The following is a 26,212-nucleotide window of genomic DNA, read 5'->3' as shown; positions in this document are numbered from 1 at the left end:
AGATTACATTTTTGAAACAAACAAAGTATGATAAACTAAATGTGTTTGTAGTTTTAGTTGTTATGGTGGTTATGATTAATTATGTAAGCATACATTTTCAATGTGTAAGCGATAAAAAAATATAAATAGCGATATAATAATTATGTAATAAAAAAAAAACTAAATAACACAACAAGCAACCAAAAAAAAAAATTTAGGGATTCTACAATTGTAAAGACTTGCTGCTTTCCACAGTATGAGGGTTTTTATCAGTGGTTTATAATATTAATAAAATCTTTAAAATTTACAACCATATAAGCTTTATATAATATTAACATTTTTTTAATTTATAAAATTACTTTCTACAACAGTTGCTAATTAATCATTAAATGTTAACAAAAAGCTATGTTTTACTTGATTATGCTTGGGGTATTGCCAAACTTTAAAACAATATTTCCCTTAAATGTTACATAAATATGTTAAATACTTAGGATTATTCTAACAATAAGGATGAGCACTGATCATAAAAACATACCTGTAATCTTAAATCTGTTGAGGTGGATGTGTTAAGTCTTCACAGCTTGTAGCCAACTCTGTAAAACACTGTTTACTTCACCTTTACTTATGATCCTGGAAAGAGTGGGGCATGGATGACGTGAATTGTTTTACATAGCACTTTAAATGTTTCTTAGCATCCACAATCCTTATTTAAACAAATCCAAATGCTGACCTACAGTCCTCAAATTTCCACAGAATTTTTTTTTTAATGACTTGAGACTGTTTTAGTGTGGAACATCTGTGTGTTAATAATCATACAGTATACAGGATGTATATGAGGATGTATATTCAGAATGCCGCAACCTCCCCCAAAAAAAGAAGAAAAAAAAAAACAATATTGTAAGGTTCTATTTAATGACGAATACTTAAACACTTTTGTAAGTTACTCTGGATAAGAGTGTCTGCCAAATGCCTAAATGTAAATGAATGACGTGATCATACAATGGTGTGGAAAAGGATCACCCTCTTTAAAATTATCACATTTTGTTGCTTTGCAGCCTAAAATTAACACAGACACAGTTTTTGTTTTATCCAGTTGTATTTACCAAATGCAACTTTCAACATCCCAGTAAAATATATAACACCAATATGTCAGAAAAAATTATTAACAAATAAATAAATAAATAAATAAATAACAGAATCAGTACAGTATTTTAAAAAAGAATCGCCTTCCTAAGAAAATGACTCACAAACTTGTAAAACTACCTTCTCAATGGCACACAAAGCTTTGCACATGTGGCCATTTGTAGACTGCACACAAGTCATTTCACAGATTTTTAGTGGAGTTTAAGTCTGGGCTCTGACTATACCGTGACTAGGACATTTATCTTTTTCTCCTTCAACCACTGTGTTGTCTGTTTTGGTGTACTGTATGCTTTTGGTCATTGTCATGTTGAGGCAGTGATAAAGCCTTTAAAATTCTTTTGTCTCCTGACGTGCCTGTGCACAATTTTATCCTGGAGATCATTTGATAGTGGCTTGCCAGCCATAGCTGATTGTTTGCTTTAGTTGCACTACCAGGGATGAAAATACTCCTGCTTTTCTGAGCTGATCAACATGACCACAGATGATCGTCTCGGGTTACTTTGCTGTAAACCTTTTCCCTAAAAAGGCGGGAACGAGATGCTGTGTGGAACATCTTTTCATGTTGCCAGTTGTGAAGCATGTGTTTATCAAACACACACAAATTTTGGCTTATATAACCTTGGTCAGGTGGCGTTATCTGTTGAGACGCACCTGCAGGTTATAAATAGGAGTAAACCGGAAACATTCCTCAGATCGATTATGTCTTCAGGGAACAGGGTTACAGCAAAGTATTCCCTTTCAATGGCTACACTTGCTGTGTGAAAGTGCAAAGGGAACGAGAATACCAACGCCGCCACACTGCAAGTGTCTGGACCCCAAGGTTGTGTAGCATGTGCACACAAGGCCGAGGAGGTCCCAGAACTATCTCTGGGAAGCTGACTTGAGGACCTGTGAGCCCGGAGTAGCATAAACATAAACATCCAAGCTATAAAATCACTTTGACAGTCAACATTTTAAAGCTGTATTTATTTATTTTTAAAAAGCTGTTCAGCCCGCGAAAATCCAAAAATTGGACGCAGCCCCCCGTTCCTCTTGGGAACCAAGTAATACCGACTGTAGTAGCCTGACTCTCTGTCTGGTAGGGGAACATGTTCTATGGCCCTTTTCCCCAGCAGCTTCTGTCAGCAGATGCGCCCTTTCCGGGATCACGAAAGTGGTGACCACGTCGTTGAAACACAGAGGGCAATTTGGGAACTGAATCCTGTAGCCTTTTTCTACAGTCTTTAACACCCAAGGAGATATGCCTGGCAGTAGCTTCCTCGCTGCCAGTTTCTCCGAAGGGCCACAAGTCTTAACACTTCAGTTGCACGGGGGGGGGGGCGTTAGTGGTTCGGCATCCTGGAGTACAGCAGGGTATGACGAAGGACTAAGGTACTGTAGGTTGTCCGAAACACCAAAGGCGGCGGAAACTGAACACCGATCCCCTGGGGGTGCCAGGGAGGTTACCTTCTTATAGGAAATAATGTTATGTGCCCCTCTGACTTCTTTGAAGCGGCTTGTGAGGGGCGGCGAGCCATAACCCAGTCTTTTCGAGGGGGTGCCCGGCTGCTGACGCTTTCCTTCTGCGCTTCCGTCTGGCAAGAATTAGATCTGATCGGGACTGGGTGGCCGACAGTCTCGACTCTTAAGCATGCCATGGGAGAAATTTCCCAAAAGCCTGTTTATATAACCTAGCCTCCCGAAACCTGGTGGCGACTGAATTAACAGCGTCGCTGAACATGCCGGAAGGTGAGACAGGGGCATCAAGGAGGAATGTTCGATCCTTATCCTTGATGCCTGTCAAATTTAACCACAGGTGCCTTTCTGCGGACAACAGGGAAGCCATAGAACGGCCGATAGCACTGGCCATCTGCTTGGTCGCGTGAAGGGACAAGTTAGTCGCCCGGTGTAATTCTGTGAATGCTATCTCATTCACGGTGCCGCTTGTGCTCAAATCATTTAGCAGATCGACCTGGTATGCCTGCAAGACCGCCATGGTGTGCAAAGAAGCGCGGGCCTGACCTGCTGTTTGGAAAGCCTTTTCTACCAGGGTAGAAGAAGTTCTACATGGCTTGGAGGGAAGTGTTGGCTTTTTTAGTGAGGACGATGTCCCAGGAGAGAGATAGCCCGCGAGCATCTCTTCTATCTGGGGCATCACCATGTAACTTTGTGCTTTTGCATCAACGATATTCACATAAAACGAAGTCGATGGTACAAAAATACGGGATGAATAAGGCTTGCTCCATGAACAAGTTAATTCATTTCTCAGGAATCCGACACAAATCTGTCGTCTAATTTTGAACGTTTGGGGAAGGCTTGCTCGTGTGGCCAATCTATGTGCAGCCGCTCGACTGCACGCGTTATAACTTCAAGCAGCTCCTCATACTCTCTATCTTCTTTAGAGGAGCATTCTGAGGTAGCTACTTCCATTTCCACAGAAGCAAGAAAACAAGTCTCTTCTACACACTCACGAGAAGCGCCGTAGTGTGCTTGTAAAGTGGAAGGAGAGACTTCCCGATCAGACGACAGGGCGAGAGAAAGGAGAGGAGACTCTGTCTTGCGCACCTCAGCCAGATTAGCTTGTGATCCCCAGGAATGCAGCGCGGCTCGTGGCTCTCTAAAGAACGCGAGGCGCGCAAAGCACTTTCATGAGAAGAAGATCACAGTGTTTACAGTCTCCTTGAAGACCTTGGAGAGCATGACTTTCACCCAAACATTCAAAGCAAAAAGTGTGGAGATCGCCCTCCGAATTCTTGCACAGAGGGACACATCTCATTTTAAACTCTGCCATTATATCGGTGAGTTAAACTTGCTTTTTAATTTGCTTTTAATTTGTTTGTGACACACGCGCACAATGCGGTTCTGAAGACAAAAGATCTGAGGAATGTTTCTGGTTTACTCCTATTTATAACCTGCAGGTGCGTCTCATCAGATGACAAAATTTGGCGTGTTTGATACACACACAAAAAAAACCCACAAGCATAAGTGCAGGGGCAAAATTGTGATGTATAAACAACTGGGACAGAGAAACTGCCAAACTGCAACTCTTGCAAGACCATCCTGCAGCAAGTACATACCAAATGATCCAAGGAAGAAAAAGTGGTAAACCGGAGACAGGGTCATGAGTGGTCAAAGCTCACTTGATGCACATGGGTAGAAAAAGCTGGCCTGGGTGCAGTAGGCTGATCCAGTAGAAGAGCTACTATAGCTCAAAGATTGCTAAAAAGGTTAAAGCTGGTTCTGATAGAAAGATGGCAGAACGCACAGTGTATTACTGTTTTTGTGGAAGGAAGGGGGAACTATTTAATATTGGGCAGGTGGTCATAATGTTATGGCTTTAAAATTAAATCCCAGAAACAGATTAGAGGGAGATACACACTGTAGATTCTTTCACACCTTGCAATGTTAGAAGTGCACTGTGCTTATTTAAATACATAATTTGAATGAATTATTTTCTTGGCAAATGAAATTGGGTAGAACAAGCCTTCATGTTGGACTCTACTACTTTAAACACAGACCATCCTGTTTTGCATTTAAAAAAATAAGAACTTCTAGGGAAGATCAGTGATTTTGCTAAGATTGCAACTGAAAATAGTTTAATCTTGTCATGATCGGGGTGTTGTGGCAGGTGTTGAACGCCGTGGGCGGAAGGAGCAGGCATAGAGGCAGAGGGGTGGTGTAACCAAAAAGAGTCTCTTAATAAAGGGTAAACACATAGTATAAATAAAGATACAAACAAAGGAACAAAAACTCAAACCATACTTAACTTTGTGCTAACAGGGGCTCTCTGGCAGGAGGAGACACAAAACACGTCCTGTGGCGAGACACAGGCAGGAGGAGACACAAAACACGTCCTGTGGCGAGACACAGGCAGGGGGAGACACAAAACACGTCCTGTGGCGAGACACAGGCAGGGGGAGACACAAAAACCTTCCTGTGACAAGACACAGGCAGGGGGACAAACACATAACAGGACACAAACGAGGCGTGGAGCTGAAACTGGACACTAGAGAAGAACGGGAGACACTAGAGAAGAACGGGAGACACTAGAGAAGAACGGGAGACACTAGAGAAGAACGGGAGACACTAGAGAAGAACGGGAGACACGTAAAGACTAGAGACAAGAGACCAAGAGAGGGACGGGACGAGGGCTAAAGACATGGCAATCAGCTAGGCATGGCTTTTAGCTAAACATGGTTAAGCTAAGCTAACACAGACACACAAAACATACACAGAGACATTGCCAATAAGAGAGCCCAAGTCAACACAACTAAAAATCAAAGTACAAACTAAACATATAACAAAACAGAACAAAAAGCCCACACAAATGACAGTGGTGTTACCAAAAATGCTCGACCCAGTTTCCCAGTCTAAGCAGCTATTTATAGATTGATGGCTACCTCGGTTCAGGTGTGCACCCGCATCACCTGACCAAGGTGCCTGCTGGGAAACTGAGTCGGCCAACAAAACTACAAAATAAAAACAGTGACCTCTAGTGGAGGACCCTTACAAATCTGTGCAATCAATGCAGCCCTATATATTTTTTTGTAGAACCAACTCTTCCACTGCCAAATTTGTAACTTCTCTCATTTCTGCACAAATCCAATACCTTGTTCTCATAAAGGAGGAAGAGCTGAGAGAGTGGAAATAAAATGGTGCTGGGGGTTTACACTCTGAAGAGAGTGGCAGATGGACGCTCTTCTAATGGTGTTCATTTTACAGCTCACTTAAGTGACTCCTGTAGCTGAGCAGCTGCTCTCTCTCTCTCTCTCTCTCTCTGTATTTCTCTACATATTTCCCACTCAGTGTAAAAATAAAAAAAAAGCTTTGAAATAGCTCAGGAATTACCATGAGTGACAAGCATTCTAAAATTTTGTTATGTTTTTGTCATTCAAATAACATTGGAAAGTAGTTTGGTGGTTTGTTTTAAGTGAAATTTAAGGATGTTGTTGACAACTCTGAGACTGACGCGTATTGGGATTTTAACCAGATAAATGAAATGTTTTCAATATGATTTGTGCACCTGGAGGAAACCCAGCAAGCACAGGGAGAACATGCAAACTCCACGCTTACAGACCTCTAGGCAGGCATCAAACCTGACCTTGGAGGTGCAAGAAAACAGTGATAACCACTAAGTAACTTTCATAAATGTTTATCCTGCAATATTGCTGTATTAAAGGGAACACAATTTCCACCTACCATTGTAGTAGTGGTAATATTTGCAAACATATCTATGTAAATGATGAACTGACTCGGCAGTCCTGTCCAGCCTAATAATAGGGCTATTGTACGGTGGCCCAGAAGGGCAAATCATCTTTCCCGAATATGTGTGTGTTTTTTCCCTTGTAATTGGGGTTTTTTTTTCCTTGAAAATGTCCGCTTTTTCCCTTATAAATGTCGTTTTCTTTCCCTTGAAAATGTCCGCTTTTTCCCTTATAAATGTCGTTTTTTCCCTTATAAATGTGTTTTTTTTTTCATTGAAAATGTGCAATTTTTCCCTTATAAATGTCGTTTTTTCCCTTATAAATGTGTTTTTTTTTTCATTGAAAATGTGCAATTTTTCCATTATAAATGTCGTTTTTTACCTTATAAATGTGTTTTTTTTTTCTTGAAAATGTCCGCTTTTTCCCTTATAAATGTCATTTTTTTCCCTTATAAATGTTTTTTTTTCCATTGAAAATGTGCGCTTTTTCCCGTGTAACTGTGCGCTTTTTCCCGTGTAAATGTCTGCTCTTTACCGTTTGTGCGCAACTACTTCTTTCCCGTGTGAGAACTCTTTCTCCAGTATTTTGCAAGCTAAAAGCTAAAGCTAATGCGCAAAGGACTATGGGAGTGGGGTCAAAACGCAACTGAACACGGAACGTTTCCGGATATCAGCTCCAGGACTCAACATCATGGAGTATACAGTGAATTATAGCGTGATAAAGTTATAATTTTCACTAAATTTTCAACTGCACACAATTACCAGGTAATGTTTAATATATAAAAATTAATCAGATTTTTACTGTTTTAGGCACTAATGATAACTTTGTAGCAGTGTTAATACTATTGGAGTGTTTGGGGGAAATGCCGAGCCGAGTGTAAATGGCAGTGATTAAAAGGAATATTATCTCATTTAGACCATTAAACACTGATGTAAACCATCAGCTCCATGGCATCTCTGTAGTATACATCCACATATGGATTTATAAGCAAGCTAATATCACTATGCTAACCGCTAGCGCTTAGCATGGGGAAACTAGCTTGTTTATTAATATATATTAGTTTAATAGTGTATTTGGACACCTATACGTGATGTAAACAGTTAGCTCTATTGTTTTTGTAAAATGCCTGTCCAAATATGGATCTATAAGCAAGCTAATATCACTATGCTAACCGCTAGCGCTTAGCATGGGGAAACTAGCTTGTTTATTAATATATATTAGTTTAATAGTGTATTTGGACACATATACGTGATGTAAACAGTTAGCTCTATTGTTTTTGTAAAATGCCTGTCCAAATATGAATCTATAAGCAAGCTAATATAATTATGCTAAGCGCTAGCTTACTAAAAGAGCTAAGATAGCAGCAACTATTGCTAATTATCCCTGAGCTGCTCCTGTTATGTGCTAAATGTTACAGATGGTTAACGAATTGTTGTATGTAGTTTATTGGAGCTCCTGAGTGCCATATAATGTATACTGCTGTATAATGTAGTGGTTTTATCATAGCTAGAGATCTTCTGAATAGTTAGTTATGTGCTTACACAATGTATGTAACAGTCAAGAAAAGGGGCTTTTGTTCAGGTTCTATCTATTCTAGTCATTAAAGTCATTAAATATATGTTTATACTCCTTATAATATGTATGATTGTGTGTTTTTCTTCTCACAGTGAACTGTGTGTAAATCATCAACTGCCTGTGTATCAGCTGATTTCTACACCAGCTTTACATCCTGAGCAGAAGGTGAGTTTTCTGAAGTATTTACCTCTCTTTTCAAGAACACCACTGAGCACATCTTAATCAGGGGACAGGGACACATTTCTCTTCATGAACATGTGTGTGTTAATGAATGGTGAAGATGGGGCCAAATTTTGCAGCAATCCTTAATAGCAAAACCAAATAATTGGTTTTAATACACAGCATTACTAAAAGCTTGCATTCTATGAAATTTTGTGTGCGTGCCTGCCTGCGTGTGTCAAACTGATGTCATATGATGTCAAACATCATGAAGTGATATTAACTTGCTTATAAACCCATATGTGGATGTATATTACAGAGATGCCATGGAGCTGCATAGTAACACCATGAAGTCTTTTTACTAGACACTTATAATAACTTGTCTTTATTTCTCCCCTGTTGTAGATTGTCGTGGAGAGGACGGACCCTTGATGCTCTGCCTTTTTGCACCAACAATACATACATGTATTTTATTAATTTGTAAATAAAGTCTTTAATATAATTTTATAGTTGAGTATTTATTTCTAGTTTGCTTATTATTTAGCAAAACAGTTAAAGTGCATGTAAAGCATTGCTGCAAATGACACTGAATAGAATCAGATGTTACTCCACTCTGTGTGAGGGTACAGGCTTATATACAGTATGTGATTTTAGCATCAATAATGTTTTTCTACTAACTAAAGCATGCTGCCTTGGAGATATTAGTGACATCTCTCTTTCAGTTCGAACAACATATTCCATAATATTTATGAATACATTAATCCCATATGTTCAGCAGTTAAAACAGAGGTTCTTAAACATTTTACAGCGAAGGACTCCTTCAACTGTAAAACAAACACCTCTGCATACATTTACTTATAGTGCATTTCCAAAATTACATTTTTATGTTATTCAAAAAGTAAAACCTTTTGTTTTCATTTAAATGATTAATGATTAAATGATCCATGAAAATCAAAAATCTAGTATGTCAAAATATTAGAATATTTCACTTCGATCATGGGGAAGACTGCTGACCTAACAAGTTGTCCAGAAGATGATCATCTACACCTTCCAGAAGGAGTGTAGGCCCTCAAGGTCAAACTTTACCACCAACTATTTCACTGACCATGTTGTTGCTTGATTTGCCAGCCATCTCACCTGACCTTAGGTTTCATGGGAAAGATGAGCTGAAATCTAAGATAAATTTCAAGCTGAATGCTTCAAGTGTGATCTGCAAACATAACCAGGGTGTCATGTTTAACAGCTTAATGCAATGGGTTACATAAAAACACCAACTATTTGAAAATATGTAGGCTTATGAATAGTGGCAACGTATATCTACTGTATGTACAGTGAATGTATGTTCAAGAATAAGAGTATCATAAATTGACCAATAATTAAAATACACATGTAAACAATGAGTCTGTCATTTGAAATGCCGTTTATCTAAAAAAATTAGAATATTGTGCAAAAGTGTTTAAGTTTTAAAATTATTGGGGGGGAAACACATTCACAAGGGAAACGTCATACACATAGAAAAAAAAATCATAGAGCACAATAAAAAAATTATATATTCACAAGGAAAAAAATTATAAATTTACAAGGGAAAATAATACATTCACAAGGAAAAATTTATATACTTATAGGTGAAAAATAATACATTTACGAGGGGAAAAATTATACACATTTAAAAGGGAAAAATACTATATTCACCAGGGAAAAATAATATACTTACATGGGAAAAAGTACACATTTTCAAGGTGAAAAGGTAATATAAGTACACGTGAAAAAGCACACATATACAAGAAAAAAATAATATACGTACACGGGAAAAAGTAAACATTTACAAGGGAAAAAGCACACATTTACAAGGGTAAAAAACACATAAGAAAAAAAAGCATACATTTTTAGGGGAAAAAAGGACATTTACAAGGGTAAAAAAACACATTTACAAGGGTAAAAAAAACACATTTATAAGGGGAAAAAAAGGGCATTTACAAGGGCAAAAAAGCACATTTATAAGGAACAAAGCACACATTTTTAAGGGAAAAAAGGACATTTACAAGGGTAGAAAAGCACAATTATAAGGGGAAAAGCACACATTTATAAGAGAAAAAAAAGCACAATTATAAGGGAAAAAGCACACATTTATAAGAGAAAAAACGCAAAATTATAAGGGAAAAAGCATACATTTCAAGGGGAAAAATGACATTTATAATGGAAAAAGCATACATTTTCAAGGGAAAAAGCACACACAAGGGAAAAAAACACATTTACAAGGGAAACAGCATGTATTATCGAGGGGGAATTTTTCCCTTGTAGGTATATAATTTTTCCCTTGTAAATGTATTATTTTTCACCTATAAGTATATATATTTTCCCTTGTGAATGTATTATTTTTCCCTTGTTAGTGCATAATTTTTCCCTTGTTAGTGTATTATTTTTCCCTTGTAAGTGCATTATTTTTCCCTTGTAAGTGCATTATTTTTCCCTTGTTAGTGTATTATTTTCCCTTGTAAATTTATAATTTTTTTCCTTGTGAATATATAATTTTTTTATTGTGCTCTATGATTTTTTTTTCTATGTGTATGACGTTTCCCTTGTGAATGTGTTTCCCCCCCAATAATTTTAAAACTTAAACACTTTTGCACAATATTCTAATTTTTTTAGATAAACGGCATTTCAAATGACAGACTCATTGTTTACATGTGTATTTTAATTATTGGTCAATTTATGATACTCTTATTCTTGAACATACATTCACTGTACATACAGTAGATATACGTTGCCACTATTCATAAGCCTACATATTTTCAAATAGTTGGTGTTTTTATGTAACCCATTGCATTAAGCTGTTAAACATGACACCCTGGTTATGTTTGCAGATCACACTTGAAGCATTCAGCTTGAAATTTATCTCAGATTTCAGCTCATCTTTCCCATGAAACCTAAGGTCAGGTGAGATGGCTGGCAAATCAAGCAACAACATGGTCAGTGAAATAGTTGGTGGTAAAGTTTGACCTTGAGGGCCTACACTCCTTCTGGAAGGTGTAGATGATCATCTTCTGGACAACTTGTTAGGTCAGCAGTCTTCCCCATGATCGAAGTGAAATATTCTAATATTTTGACATACTAGATTTTTGATTTTCATGGATCATTTAATCATTAATCATTTAAATGAAAACAAAAGGTTTTACTTTTTGAATAACATAAAAATGTAATTTTGGAAATGCACTATAAGTAAATGTATGCAGAGGTGTTTGTTTTACAGTTGAAGGAGTCCTTCGCTGTAAAATGTTTAAGAACCTCTGTTTTAACTGCTGAACATATGGGATTAATGTATTCATAAATATTATGGAATATGTTGTTCGAACTGAAAGAGAGATGTCACTAATATCTCCAAGGCAGCATGCTTTAGTTAGTAGAAAAACATTATTGATGCTAAAATCACATACTGTATATAAGCCTGTACCCTCACACAGAGTGGAGTAACATCTGATTCTATTCAGTGTCATTTGCAGCAATGCTTTACATGCACTTTAACTGTTTTGCTAAATAATAAGCAAACTAGAAATAAATACTCAACTATAAAATTATATTAAAGACTTTATTTACAAATTAATAAAATACATGTATGTATTGTTGGTGCAAAAAGGCAGAGCATCAAGGGTCCGTCCTCTCCACGACAATCTACAACAGGGGAGAAATAAAGACAAGTTATTATAAGTGTCTAGTAAAAAGACTTCATGGTGTTACTATGCAGCTCCATGGCATCTCTGTAATATACATCCACATATGGGTTTATAAGCAAGTTAATATCACTTCATGATGTTTGACATCATATGACATCAGTTTGACACACGCAGGCAGGCACGCACACAAAATTTCATAGAATGCAAGCTTTTAGTAATGCTGTGTATTAAAACCAATTATTTGGTTTTGCTATTAAGGATTGCTGCAAAATTTGGCCCCATCTTCACCATTCATTAACACACACATGTTCATGAAGAGAAATGTGTCCCTGTCCCCTGATTAAGATGTGCTCAGTGGTGTTCTTGAAAAGAGAGGTAAATACTTCAGAAAACTCACCTTCTGCTCAGGATGTAAAGCTGGTGTAGAAATCAGCTGATACACAGGCAGTTGATGATTTACACACAGTTCACTGTGAGAAGAAAAACACACAATCATACATATTATAAGGAGTATAAACATATATTTAATGACTTTAATGACTAGAATAGATAGAACCTGAACAAAAGCCCCTTTTCTTGACTGTTACATACATTGTGTAAGCACATAACTAACTATTCAGAAGATCTCTAGCTATGATAAAACCACTACATTATACAGCAGTATACATTATATGGCACTCAGGAGCTCCAATAAACTACATACAACAATTCGTTAACCATCTGTAACATTTAGCACATAACAGGAGCAGCTCAGGGATAATTAGCAATAGTTGCTGCTATCTTAGCTCTTTTAGTAAGCTAGCGCTTAGCATAATTATATTAGCTTGCTTATAGATTCATATTTGGACAGGCATTTTACAAAAACAATAGAGCTAACTGTTTACATCACGTATATGTGTCCAAATACACTATTAAACTAATATATATTAATAAACAAGCTAGTTTCCCCATGCTAAGCGCTAGCGGTTAGCATAGTGATATTAGCTTGCTTATAGATCCATATTTGGACAGGCATTTTACAAAAACAATAGAGCTAACTGTTTACATCACGTATAGGTGTCCAAATACACTATTAAACTAATATATATTAATAAACAAGCTAGTTTCCCCATGCTAAGCGCTAGCGGTTAGCATAGTGATATTAGCTTGCTTATAAATCCATATGTGGATGTATACTACAGAGATGCCATGGAGCTGATGGTTTACATCAGTGTTTAATGGTCTAAATGAGATAATATTCCTTTTAATCACTGCCATTTACACTCGGCTCGGCATTTCCCCCAAACACTCCAATAGTATTAACACTGCTACAAAGTTATCATTAGTGCCTAAAACAGTAAAAATCTGATTAATTTTTATATATTAAACATTACCTGGTAATTGTGTGCAGTTGAAAATTTAGTGAAAATTATAACTTTATCACGCTATAATTCACTGTATACTCCATGATGTTGAGTCCTGGAGCTGATATCCGGAAACGTTCCGTGTTCAGTTGCGTTTTGACCCCACTCCCATAGTCCTTTGCGCATTAGCTTTAGCTTTTAGCTTGCAAAATACTGGAGAAAGAGTTCTCACACGGGAAAGAAGTAGTTGCGCACAAACGGTAAAGAGCAGACATTTACACGGGAAAAAGCGCACAGTTACACGGGGAAAAGCGCACATTTTCAATGGAAAAAAAAACATTTATAAGGGAAAAAAATGACATTTATAAGGGAAAAAACGACATTTATAAGGGAAAAAGCGGACATTTTCAATGGAAAAAAAAACATTTATAAGGGAAAAAAATGACATTTATAAGGGAAAAAGCGGACATTTTCAAAAAAAAAAAAAACACATTTATAAGGTAAAAAACGACATTTATAAGGGAAAAAGCGCACATTTTCAATGAAAAAAAAAACACATTTATAAGGGAAAAAACGACATTTTTAAGGGAAAAAGCGGACATTTTCAAGGAAAAAAAAAACACACTTACAAGGGAAAAAACACACACATATTCGGGTAAGATGATTTGCCCTTCTGGGCCACCGTACTTTTGTAATCATGTTGCTTTAATGTGTAACAGAAATGTTTTAGCGAATAAAGGAACCAGCTCTCACCTTTTATGATTAATGGCTTGTTTTCTCTGCACAATAAAAAACAAACCTGTTCCCTTTCAAAAGCTACACTAGATGCTGTGTGAAAACGTTATGGGAACATCTTTTTGTGTTCCTGGTTGTAAAGCATGTGTGTATCAAACACGCCACATTTTGGCTTATAAAACCTCGGTCAGGTGACGTCATCTAAAGAAGTGCACCTGCAGGTTATACATAGGAGTGAACCAGAAACATTCCTCAGATCTTTTTGTCTTCAGGACTGCATTGTGTTTGCATACAGTGGTGTGAAAAACTATTTGCCTCCTTCCTGATTTCTTATTCTTTTGCATGTTTATCACACTAGACATCATGCCAAGATCACTCTCAGCACTGATCACAAGATCACTCTCAGCACTGGAGCCCCCCAGGGTTGCGTTCTGAGCCCCCTGCTGTACTCTTTGTACACATATGACTGTGTGGCCACTACCAGCTTCACCACCATCAAGTTTGCTGACGACACCGTTGTGGTGGGCCTGATCTCTGATAACAACGAGACGGCCTACCTGAAGGAGATTAGGAATCTGGAGAACTGGTGCCAGAGGACCAACCTCCTTCTAAGCGTCAGTAAGACAAAGGAGTTGGTAGTGGACTTCAGCACCAAGCGGGAGAGGAACTACCAGACCCCCGTCATCAATGAGAGCCCAGTGGAGAGAGTGGACAGCTTCAAATACCTTGGTGTTCACATCACGCAGGACCTGTCATGGTCCTGTCACATCAACACCGTGGTGAAAAAGGCCAGACAGCGTCTCTACCACCTCAGACGCTTGAGAGACTTCCGACTGCCCTCTAAGGTGTTCAGGACTCAGACTCCTGTACCATAGAGAGCATCCTGATGGGAAACATTACGACCTGGTTTGGAAACAGCACCATGCAGGACAGACGAGCTCTACAGAGGGTGGTGCGATCAGCTGAGCGCATCATCCACACCGAGTTCCCTGACCTGCACTTGATCTACAGCAAGCGGTGCTGGACCAAGGCCAGGAAAATTGTGAAGGACCTCAGCCATCCCAACAATGGACTGTTCTCTCTGTTGAGGTCAGGAAAGCGATTCCGCTCCCTGAAGGCCAACACAGAGAGACTGAGGAGGAGCTTCTTCCCGCAGGCAATACAGTCTCTCAATCACAATCACACCACCACACAGTACTGACCCACACATATGGTTTTTACACACACACTGGACATTCTGTACATTTGTTTACACTATTGGCCACTGCACAACTACACTTCGTGGTCATCAAATCAAATCACATCAAATCACTTCAGCACAAATCACTTTAAGCATATTTGCACTGCAAAAGTCACTTTTAATATGTGGATTGCACAACCATGGACATAACCATTCTTTTATTACCATTTATTCGGCTGCTCTTATTGTTTTACATTTTTTCATATATTTTCCATATATTTTCTATATTGTGTATTTTGTGTATTTTATATTTTTATTTTATTCTTCTCTAGTTAAACTTACCCTTTATTTTAATTTTCAGATTTATTTCCTATTCATATTCTTAGGTCACGAGTAGTTGTCTAAGCATTTCACTGCATATCGTACTGTGTATGACTGTGTATGTGACAAATAAAATTTGAATTTGAATTTGAAGATCCAAAGAAATTCAGGAACAAATGAGAACAAAAGTCATTGAGATCTATCAGTCTGGTAAAGGTTATAAAGCCATTTCTAAAGCTTTGGGACTCCACCAAAGCTTTAGAGCTTTCAGCGAACCACAGTGAGAGCCATTATCCACAAATGGCAAAAACATGGAACAGTGGTGAACCTTCCCAGGAGTGGCCAGCCGACCAAAATTACCCCAAGAGCGCAGAGACAACTCATCCGAGAGGCTACAAAATACCCCAGGACAACATCTAAAGAACTGCAGGCCTCACTTGCCTAAATTAAGGTCAGTGTTCACAACTCCACCATAAGAAAGAGACTGGGCAAAAACGGCCTGCATGGCAGATTTCCAAGGCGCAAACCACTTTTAAGCAAAAAGAACGTTAAGGCTCGTCTCAATTTTGCTAAAAAACATCTTAATGATTGCCAAGACTTGAAAAATACCTTGTGGACCGACGAGACAAAAGTTCAACTTTTTGGAAGGTGCGTGTCCCGTTACATCTGGCGTAAAAGTAACACAGCATTTCAGAAAAAAAACATCATACCAACAGTAAAATATGGTGGTGGTAGTATGATGGTCTGGGGTTGTTTTGCTGCATCAGGACCAGGAAGGCTTGCTGTGATAGATGGAACCATGAATTCTACTGTCTACCAAAAAATCCTGAAGGACAATGTCCGGCCATCTGTTCGTCAACTCAAGCTGAAGCGATCTTGGGTACTGCAGCAGGACAATGACCCAAAACACACCAGCAAATCCATATCCATATGGCTGAAGAAAAACAAAATGAAGACTTTGGTGTGGCCTAGTCAAAGTCCTGACCTGAATCCTATTAAGATGTTGTGGCATGACCTTAAAAAGGCGGTTCAGGGTAGAAAACCCTCAAATAAAGCTGAATTACAACAATTCTGCAAAGATGACTGGGTTTAAAAACTGCATTTTATGTTTACTTGTGTTATCTTTGACTAATAGTTAAATGTGTTTGATGATCAGAAACTGTAGGTGTGACAGAAGAGTTTAAGGTGGAGGTGGGTCTGCATCAAGGATCGGCTCTAAGCCCCTTTTTGTTTGCTCTGGTGATGGACAGGATGACAGATGAGGTAAGACAGGAGTCTCCATGGACTATGATGTTTGCAGATGACATTGTGCTCTGTAGCGAGAGCAGGAAACAGGTGGAGGAAAATTTGGAGAGGTGGAGGTATGCTCTGGAAAGCAGAGAAATGAAGGTTAGCCGCAGCAAGACGGAATACATGTGTGTAAATGAAAGGGATCCAGGAGGATCGGTGAGGCTACAGGGAGCAGAGGTAAAGAAGGTGCAGGATTTTAAGTACTTAGGGTCAACAGTCCAGAGCAACGGAGAGTGTTCAAAGGAGGTGAAGAGGCGGGTACAGGCAGGTTGGAATGGGGGGGGAAAAGTGTCAGGTGTGTTGTGCGATAAAAGAGTATCAGCGAGAATGAAAGGAAAGGTGTACAAGACAGTGGTGAGACCAGCGATGCTCTACGGCTTAGAGACAGTGGCACTGAAGAAAAGACAGGAGGCAGAGTTGGAGGTAGCAGAGCTGAAGATGTTGAGGTTTTCTTTGGGAGTGACAAGGATGGATAGGATCAAGAATGAGTTTATCAGAGGGACAACCCACGTTAGATGTTTTGGAGATAAAGTCAGAGAGGCCAGATTGAGGTGGTTTGGACATGTTCAGAGGAGAGATTGTGAATATACTGTATTGGTAGAAGGATGCTGAGGTTGGAACTGCCAGGCAGGAGGTCTAGAGGAAGACCAAGGAGGAGATTTATGGATGCAGTGAGAGAGGACATGAAGTTAGTTGGTGTGAGAGAAGAGGATGCAGAGGATAGGGTTAGATGGAGGCAAATGATTCGCTGTGGCGACCCCTGAAAGGAAACAGCTGAAAGACAAAGAAAAAGAAGAAGTTTGATGATCAGAAACATTTTGTGTGACAAACATGCAAAACAATAAGAAATCAGGAAGGGGGGAAGTAGTTTTTCACAACACTGTATGTGTGTGCAAGCAAGCTTAAAAGTGTTAACTCACCGATATGGCGGAGTTTGTTAAGAGATCCATGCATCTGCATTGCATATTGTCTGGCTGCTGAAGTGGGATTTCCCCAAGTGCTCAAAATTAGACGACAGGTTTCTGTCGGGTGGCCAGGGGGCGAAGCCTCAGTGACGCGCTTTTTCTCTCTCTCCCTTTTGGCAACCTTTATGACGAGTTAACTCTTTTATGGAATAAGTCTGGAATATTGCTCCTGTGGCCATCTATGTGCAGCCGCCTGACTGCACGCGTTATAACTTCAAGCAGCTCCTCATACTCTCTATGTTCCTTTGACGAGCATTCTGAGGTAGCTACTTCCATTTCCACAAAAGCAAGAGAGCGAGTCTCTTCTTCACACTCACGCCCGTGTGTTTTCGTGGCATCAACTTTGATTTATTCGAATATTGGTGATGCAAAGGCGTAGGGTTATATGATGCTGCCCCAGATAGAAGAGACGCTGGCGGGCTATCTCTCTCCTGGGACATTATCCTCTTCTTGGTATTTCTTGGTTTACGAGAGAAACGGAGGGTCTAATTTTAGATCTTCGCAGGCTGAACGCTATCCGAAAAAATACAGGTTCGAAATGTTGATTGTCAAAGTGATTGTTTCTCAAATCCAATCAAAGGATTGGTTTGTGACAATCAATCTGAGCGACGCATGCATTCATATAGAAATATTGCCACAATACAGGAAGTTTCTGAGGTTCGCTTTTGGGAGCAAAGCTTACCAGTATCGGGTCCTTCTATTTGGCCTAGCTCTGTCACCCGCACATATACAAAATGCATAGATGCCGTCTTTGCTCCTTTACAACTCCAGGGCATCCGTATTTAAATTACATAGACATTCGTACTTTGAATTACATCACTGGTTGATTCTGGCTCAGTCTCAGAAGCTAGCGCTTCGACATCGGCATGTCATCCTAGCTCATCTTGATTCTTTAGGATTGAGACGCAACGCCACCAAAAGCGTTCTCTTTCCTGCTCAACATATTTGGGTGTCATGTGGAATTTGATCGCAATGCAGGCACAGCTGTCTTCTGGGCATGTTAAATCCATTTCCAACACCCTAAAGGAAACCACGCTAGGCCAGAAAGTGACTGTTCATTACTTTTAGATATTTTTTTACGTCTTATGGCAGCTGCGTCCATGGTGATACCCTTGGACCTTCTGCACATGAGATTGTTGGAGTTGTGGCTAAAAGCCATGAGATTTCCAATTCATGGAGGCAAATAAGGGTTACGCGCCAGGGGCTTCGTACCCTTTCTATGTGGTTCAGATCCTGGTTTCTGACTTTGGGTCCAACTCGAGGTGCGTTTTGTCGTCGCAAGACACTAACGACAGACGCTTCCCTGACGGCCTGGGGTGCGGTCTTAGATGGCCGTACAGTAATAGAAAGTGGATGATGTGTAACATTTGTGTCCTCTGTTCTCTCCAACACCATTTCACTCATGTTTTATTAATATAGCATTTAGGAAAATTTCTGAATTTTACAGACCAGGATGTCAGGTTTCTTTAAAGAATTATTTACTTTTTTTGTGTGTGCGTGTGCGTTTGTGTGTGTGTGTGTGTGTGTGTGCACGCGCGCATCCATAAACAGAGTTTCCTGCCCAACATTCTTCACAAGGTGGTCATGACGTCTCATCACATCTCACAGGAGCTTTTCCAAGTTGCAGACTGTTTGACTGGATCTCTTGCAAAAAGTTTATGCTTCCTCTTGCAGCTTTCACAACACACACTAACACCTGGAGCATATCAGTGTCACTGCAATGGACAATATTCCTTCTTCCAAATCATATCTGCAAATCAGATCTATTTTTTCCACCGATGGATGGGAGCCAATACTTTTGCAGAGTGAGATTTATATAGGGCTACAGTCAGAGTGGCCTGTATTCTATTAGATTCCTGGGGAGATGTGGAAAATAATCTTATTAGTCAACACTTGCCTTCTCTGTCTATTCATCTGTCTGTCTGTCTCTCACTGTGTTTTTCTCTCTCTGTCTGTCTTTTTTATTTTTGTCTGTCTGTCCATCTGGCTCTCTGTGTTCTCTCTGTCTGTTCTGATATATTTTTTTGTCTGCCTATCTGTCCATCTTTCGTTCTATTTATTTCCCTTTTCTTTTGTTTTCTCTCTCTGTTTTCTTTTTTTTTTGCTCCATTATGTTTTTCAATCTCTTTTTGTTTATATGCAGTATGTTTCTTCAACTATTTTTTCCTTTATCAGTCTTACTGTTTGTGCGCTCTCTCTCTCTCTTTCTTTCTGTATCTCTCTCTCTCTCTCTCTCTCTCTCTCTCTCTCTCTGTGCATGCACTGGGTGTGAGGGAGCATGTGAAAGGCTGGTTGGCATCTTGCCAAGTTCTCCGAGGACTTTTTATTTATTTGTTTATTTTTCTTTAACCAGTGAATGTTATCACTTAAATTATTATTTTTTTCACTCTCCAGAATGGTGTCAGGTGTGCTGTGGAAGACGCTGTAGAGCTAGAGGAAGTGCTACTAGTGGTGGAAGAGCAGGTCGGGTGCGAGAACATCTATTTTGCCTCTCGGATAAATTAAGCAGTAGTGCTCTAATGACCAAAAAAACCCTCGTAACCACGATATTAAAAAATGGAATACAAGTGAGGGGCGTTATGGTCCAGGTCACCCCTCTGTCTGTCCCAAAAACACGAGTGGTGATCTCCAACATCCCCCATTCATTAAGGATGACCTGATACTAAGGGAGCTGGCCAGCTTTGGGAATTCACCGGCCCCATGAAACTTATCCCGCTTTGGTGTAAAGCTCCAGCGCGAAGCACATCTTTCCATAGGCAAGTCCTAATGATCTTAAACAACCAGGAGAGACCACTAAATGTCAATTTTTTGTGTAAAGATGGAAATAACAGTTGCCTTCACCACCACGGAGCAGCTGAGGTGCTTTGGGTAACACTGGACATAAAAAGCTGTACATCTAAGGAGCTCGGGGGGCAACACGGCTCGAACAGGTCAGCCCTGAACACACCATCACCACGGAGACACACACCGCACCCGGCGCTGACAACGACACTGACGCTACTGCAAATGTGCATGTACAGTGTCTACCACTGACAGTGACCCTGCCCCTAATGATGACTCCGCCCTCAATGTCTGCAACGGAGAAGTACAGGAGCAACAGTTCAGCACACCACCACCGACACCCTAAGAAACACCAACACTAAAAGACGAGAACACAGAACTCTGAATGCAGCAGCACAGGACAGTGGGAGAAAAGGGTGCAGCACAGAACACACACACAGAGACACATACTGTACACAGACATTGAGGAACAAGCGAACCGCTTTTTAGAGCTTCTAAACCATTTACAAAAACCAGATGCAAAAAGAAAGCGCATAGTAAAACTACTACTACAAAGGGCCAAATTGTCGAGAAAAAAAAAACAAAAACAAAAGTCCACTGTCACTTAGGAGATAGTGAACAGAGACAGTAACTGAACAAACTATAAACAGGAGTATAAACAAATGGACTTAAAAACTGAAAAAAATAGTTGTTAATGTTGTTAATGGTGGGGTAGGGGGATGGGAAGCCTACTGGGGTAAAAAAAAGACTTTTGTACATATGTTAATACTGTAGCGTTTTTACGCCGGAAAGAATGCTGGAGAGACAAGTGAGCTTATTTGCTGCCCAATGCAATGGCTGGGAGTACTTTATTAAGCACACAGCATGTAAGGCATGAGCAGCACCTTCACTCAGGAGCCTACATCCAATTCAGCATCAGCCTGAACTGGAGCACATTTCACACGTCACACACCCAAAACACAAACAGGGCCGAAGCCACTAACCCAAACACCTTTCCTTATCATGGTGAACACACCGACATTCCCGCAAGGCATGCTGGTCGTCAGCCGCCGCCCCGCCCACGCCACACTGCCCCCACCCGAGCTGTGACCGTCCCTGGTCACCATGACGAACTTTGTTTTGGAGGCGTGGAGGCGGTCGGCGCTGGCGGTGGGAACGCCGGCATCCTTTGGCAGGTGAGGGATGAACGCGAACGTAGTCCTGAGGCGGTCCGGCTCCCACAGAGTTCAATGTTTTCCCGGCGTGCGGCTGGCAAGGCGCAAGACGGTCCCGGTGGAGCAAAACTCGTCGTTGCCGTGGTGTTCTCGCTTTAGCGCTTCTTCTGTGCAAGTAGTCGCTCCGCTACTCGGCGGCCCGCTTGGATTTTCATAAGGTCCTCCTTTGTGCGCTCGAACCCGTTACTCTCCATCCCACTTCTGACACCAATGTAGCGTTTTTACGCCGGAAAGAATGCTGGAGAGACGAGTGAGCTTATTTGCTGCCCAATGCAATGGCTGGGAGTACTTTATTAGGCACACAGCATGTAAGGCATGAGCGGCACCTTCACTCAGGAGCCTACATCCAATTCAGCATCAGCCTGAACTGGAGCACATTTCACACGTCACACACCCAACACACAAACAGGGCCGAAGCCACTAACCCAAACACCTTTCCTTATCATGGTGAACACACCGACATTCCCGCAAGGCATGCTGGTCGTCAGCCGCCGCCCCGCCCACGCCACAATACATTAGTGTAAAAAAAAAAAAAGTCAGGAATCTTTTGGAGACGGACCTTAGTTTCAGTAGTCATGTCAAAGCAGTAACTAAATCAGCATTATTGTAATGGTCTCCTCACTGGCCTTCCTAAGAAGACCATTAGACAGCTGCAGCTCATCCAGAACGCTGCTGCCAGAATTCTGACTAGAACCAGAGAATCTGAGCACATCACACTAGTCCTCAGGTTCTTACACTGGCTTCCTGTAACATTTAAGATAGATTTTAAAGTACTTTTACTTGTTTATAAATCACTTAATGGACTGGGACCTAAATACATTACAGATATGCTCACTGAATATAAACCTAACAGACCGCTCAGATCGTTAGGATCAAGTCAGTTAGAAATACCAAGGGTTCACACAAGACAAGTGGAGTCCGCCTTTAGCCATTATGCTGCCCGCAGTTGGAACCAGCTTATAGAAGAGATCAAATGTGCTAAAACATTAGTCACATTTAAATCTAGACTTAAAACTCATCTGTTTAGCTGTGCATTTATTGAATGAGCACTGTGCTACGTCCGAACCGACTGCACTGTATTTTAGGTTTACTTTATTTCTATTTAAAAAAAAAAATTCTACTTTATTATTTATTTTATTTTATTTATTTATTAGTTTATTTTTTAAATCTTTCTAAATCAAAATTTAAATGGTTTTAAGAGCGTCATTACAAACTGTTTTTATTTTTATTTTAAAACAAATTTTAATAATTTTAAAGTGTTTAAAGAGTGCTATTATTCTTTTTATAACTATTTTCTTCTCTTTTATGTAAAGCACTTTAAAGTATGAAACTTGCCTATGTGTGTGTGTGTGTGTGTGTGTGTGTGTATATATATATATATATATATATATATATATATATATAGTGTGTGTGTGTGTGTGTGTGTGTGTGTGTGTGTGTGTATAGGTATTGTGTGTGTGTGTGTGTGTGTGTGTGTGTATACATAGTATGAATGTGTAGGTATAATATGCACATAAATGAAAAAATTGTAAATCATGCCCCAATAGACGGTGCATAAAACTCAACTTTCTCTCTCGCTCTCTCTCTCTCTCTCTCTCCCTCTCTCTTTTTTTCATTTATATCCTAACACCCTTCCAGTCCAGGTGTGCGGCAGATGTTTCCTCTCTGTCCTCATTAACAGCTCTTTATTTTCCAGAAGCTTCAGTAGAAGAGCCTCATTAATGTCTGTGAGCTGCAGTTATTAATTATGCATTGTGTTTAATCATCATGGATATTAAACCACAGTGTTTAACTCACCTGTCATCCCTCACTTCCTCATCTTCGTCTCTCACTCGCTCGTCTAGTCGTCTCACTTTCAGCTAATTTCGGCTTTGCGATGATGTTTTGGCGGCGAGTGAAATCCTCCAACAGAATCCATAAACACAACCTGAATGACGGCGAAGTGGGAGAGATTATTGTCGTAGGAGTAAATTGAGCCGATGCTCAATGTGTGTGTGTGTTGTGTGTGTGTGGGTGTGTGACTATACAAGACAGGTTTATTTTGTCCTGAAATCAGGGGGCAGCTTCAGCAGCCTGGCCCAGAGCGAGACTGTACCTGATGATCATTTAGCCTTCAGAGAGAGATACAATGAGAGAGAGATTCAGCAGACCAGAACAGACCCTGTCACTCAGTAATGCGCTGTATTTTCACACACATTTCCCAGAGTGCTGTTTTTTGGCGCTGGGTCTCGACCTCAGGGTCACAGGGTGACGTGTCGATGCTCTTCAGTCTGGTACTCACTAATACACAAACACACATTCACACACTTAGTGATACTCACATACGCACCGATACACACACTCACTCATACACACACACACATACACACACATACACACAGACAGTGAACACACTGCCCAGGGAGCACATGGCGTGCTCAGTTCATTCTGCTGTGCCCCCTGGTGGCTGGGAGCGAGGTATGAGGACAGCAGACAGCAGAGGAACGCTCCTGAGAGAGCACTTTTCTTAAAAACAATGTAAATTTTTTAAATAAAGTTTAGTAACGTTCACACACACACAGCATTTCCTCTTTTATCTGCTTGTCCACATTCAGCTGTCTGCATCTCTCTCTCTCTCTCTCTCTCTCTCTCTCGCTGCAACACAGAGGCTTCAGTCCTGTAATTAAATCTGACAGCATGTCTAATATAACATCATATAAATGTCCAGGATGGAAATCAGCAGCAGTGAGTGAAGGAGATAAAGTGCCTGAAAGATTTACACTCATATTTACTCTTCAAGGTGAATGTGTTCGATTAGATACGCACTCGGATTTGCATGACGACGCCTACGGGAAGATTATTACACACAAGATTGATGCTTCTTTTTCTTTTCATACAGTATAACTGCTTTCTGCTGGGTTTCTCTACACCGCTTTGTTTTTCTTTCTCATTCATTTTTCATTCGATGTGGAAAAGTTTAAATTCCTCATCTTTACTGTGTCCATTTTCCTTGTCTCTCGTCCCTCGTCCTTCACCGCTCTTACTGAGCCTGAAACGCTCTCACGCTGCGAGTCTGACTTCTTTACACATCATCGTGAGCCTCTAATTTTCTTCTTATTGTCCATCTTGAAGCTTCGGTCGATCAATCCCCAGTATCTGTCGATCAATCCCCAGTATCTGCCGCACTGGATTTACACTCGCCGTGCCGAATCGAAATGAGAAGCGATAACTGTCTTACTGCAGGCTGTTTCTCTCCTCCAGTCTCCCGAATGTGTTTTATTTCTCCGTCTGCTGTTTTACAGGATTATTTAGTGAAGCACGAGTACGGAAATACGGCCAGGGACGACTTGTGGAACTCGTTTTCACAGGTGAGATTCATACTGTGTGTGTGCATGCTTTAGGCTGAGGACCTGTGAACTCATGCTAATGATAAAGAGAGAGAGAAAGAGAGAGAGAGAGAGAGAAAACAGAACTTATTGATTCTTCTCTGCCTCCTACTGAAAGATGGAAAGATGGTGTGAGCAACCACAAACTTGGCATCCAATGTAAAAATACACACACATACAGACAGCACTGTGAGAATTCATTACCATCACCATCCTGAACGTCTTTTTCATTTGCACTTCAGTTAAAAGTCTGCACTGAGAATAAAAGTGAATGATTTTTTTTTTTCAGAAAACTTTGAAACTTGTGAAAAGTCATATCATAGCTCATTATGTAAAGAGTCTTTTTGGAAAGATTAAAGTCTGAACATGATGGCAGCCTAAAGTTGGTCTGACTTTATAAGAGAAAAGTGTATGAAAGAAGGATCACTCTAGGGTCTCTGTGAATTTTGGATTACAGTTTTTTTTTTTTTTTTGTCACAATGTCATTTTTCAATATGATAGACACAAAACTCCCAATCAATGACCAAATACATCTTTTTTAAAACTCTTTTTTCAAATGCTTGTAGACCATACATATAGTCCAAAGATCAAAATGACACAACTTAACATCAAAATATCACTATTTTAAACTGCAGTTCACACTGTACATAACTATTTATTTATTTTATTACAGTGTCCCCACTATTTATTGATCTATTCATCATCCATCTTTAAACCTCCTATATAATAATCCTAGGGACTAGGGACCATGGAGGCCAATGTCAACCATTTTTACTATTTTTCCTGTTCTCATTTTTACAAACATGCTCGGAACACTACAGCAACTTTTAAGAGTGCCTATTAATCTAATCTTCATGTCTTGGACTGTAGGAGGAAGCCGGAGTACCTGGTAAAAAGTTCATGGAGAACATGCAAACTCCATGCATCAAGACCGGATGCAGAATGGAACCCAGGATCTGGAGGTGCATGGTGACAGTGATAACCACTATCTAATTATATAAAACTGCTCAAACTGATTAGTAAACTTTTGCAAGAAAATTTTAATTGCAGAACAATATCCCATGTTTGCATCATAACATTTCAGAATAACAAGAATGACACCACTTTCTTACTGAGGATTGATTTTGCCTTGTGGTATGAAGATAAATTAGTCAAATTCATAGCAACATGATACTGTAACATGGAGCAGGCAGGTGATCAAAAAGGATAAAGAGGACAGGGTGGTTACAGAAATAGCATCTAATAGTGGTGCCTTAGACGACGACTTGTGCCTTACCAGAGATGCGCGAAGATGCTTGGGAAATTAGA

At 40.0% G+C, this 26,212-nt stretch overlaps 2 long non-coding RNA genes across 2 annotated transcripts; one reads left to right on the top strand and one right to left on the bottom strand.

Moving 5' to 3' along the window:
• The first annotated feature begins 6,925 nt into the window (after positions 1-6,925).
• LOC128534443 (uncharacterized) lies at positions 6,926-8,541 on the top strand. Its single transcript, XR_008361468.1, has 3 exons — positions 6,926-7,069; positions 7,973-8,045; positions 8,445-8,541. It is a non-coding gene; the product is annotated as an uncharacterized LOC128534443 (long non-coding RNA).
• Positions 8,542-11,606: 3,065 nt separating this feature from the next.
• LOC128534429 (uncharacterized) lies at positions 11,607-13,246 on the bottom strand. The gene is made up of 3 exons (XR_008361466.1): positions 13,084-13,246; positions 12,108-12,180; positions 11,607-11,708 (listed from the first exon to the last, which is right to left on the bottom strand). It is a non-coding gene; the product is annotated as an uncharacterized LOC128534429 (long non-coding RNA).
• Positions 13,247-26,212: the final 12,966 nt, after the last annotated feature.

This window comes from Clarias gariepinus, chromosome 12 (assembly GCF_024256425.1).
Source record: "Clarias gariepinus isolate MV-2021 ecotype Netherlands chromosome 12, CGAR_prim_01v2, whole genome shotgun sequence".
Taxonomy (NCBI): Eukaryota; Metazoa; Chordata; class Actinopteri; order Siluriformes; family Clariidae; genus Clarias; species Clarias gariepinus.
Note: the sequence above shows the minus strand (reverse complement) of the source record. Positions and strands in the feature narration are given on the sequence as shown.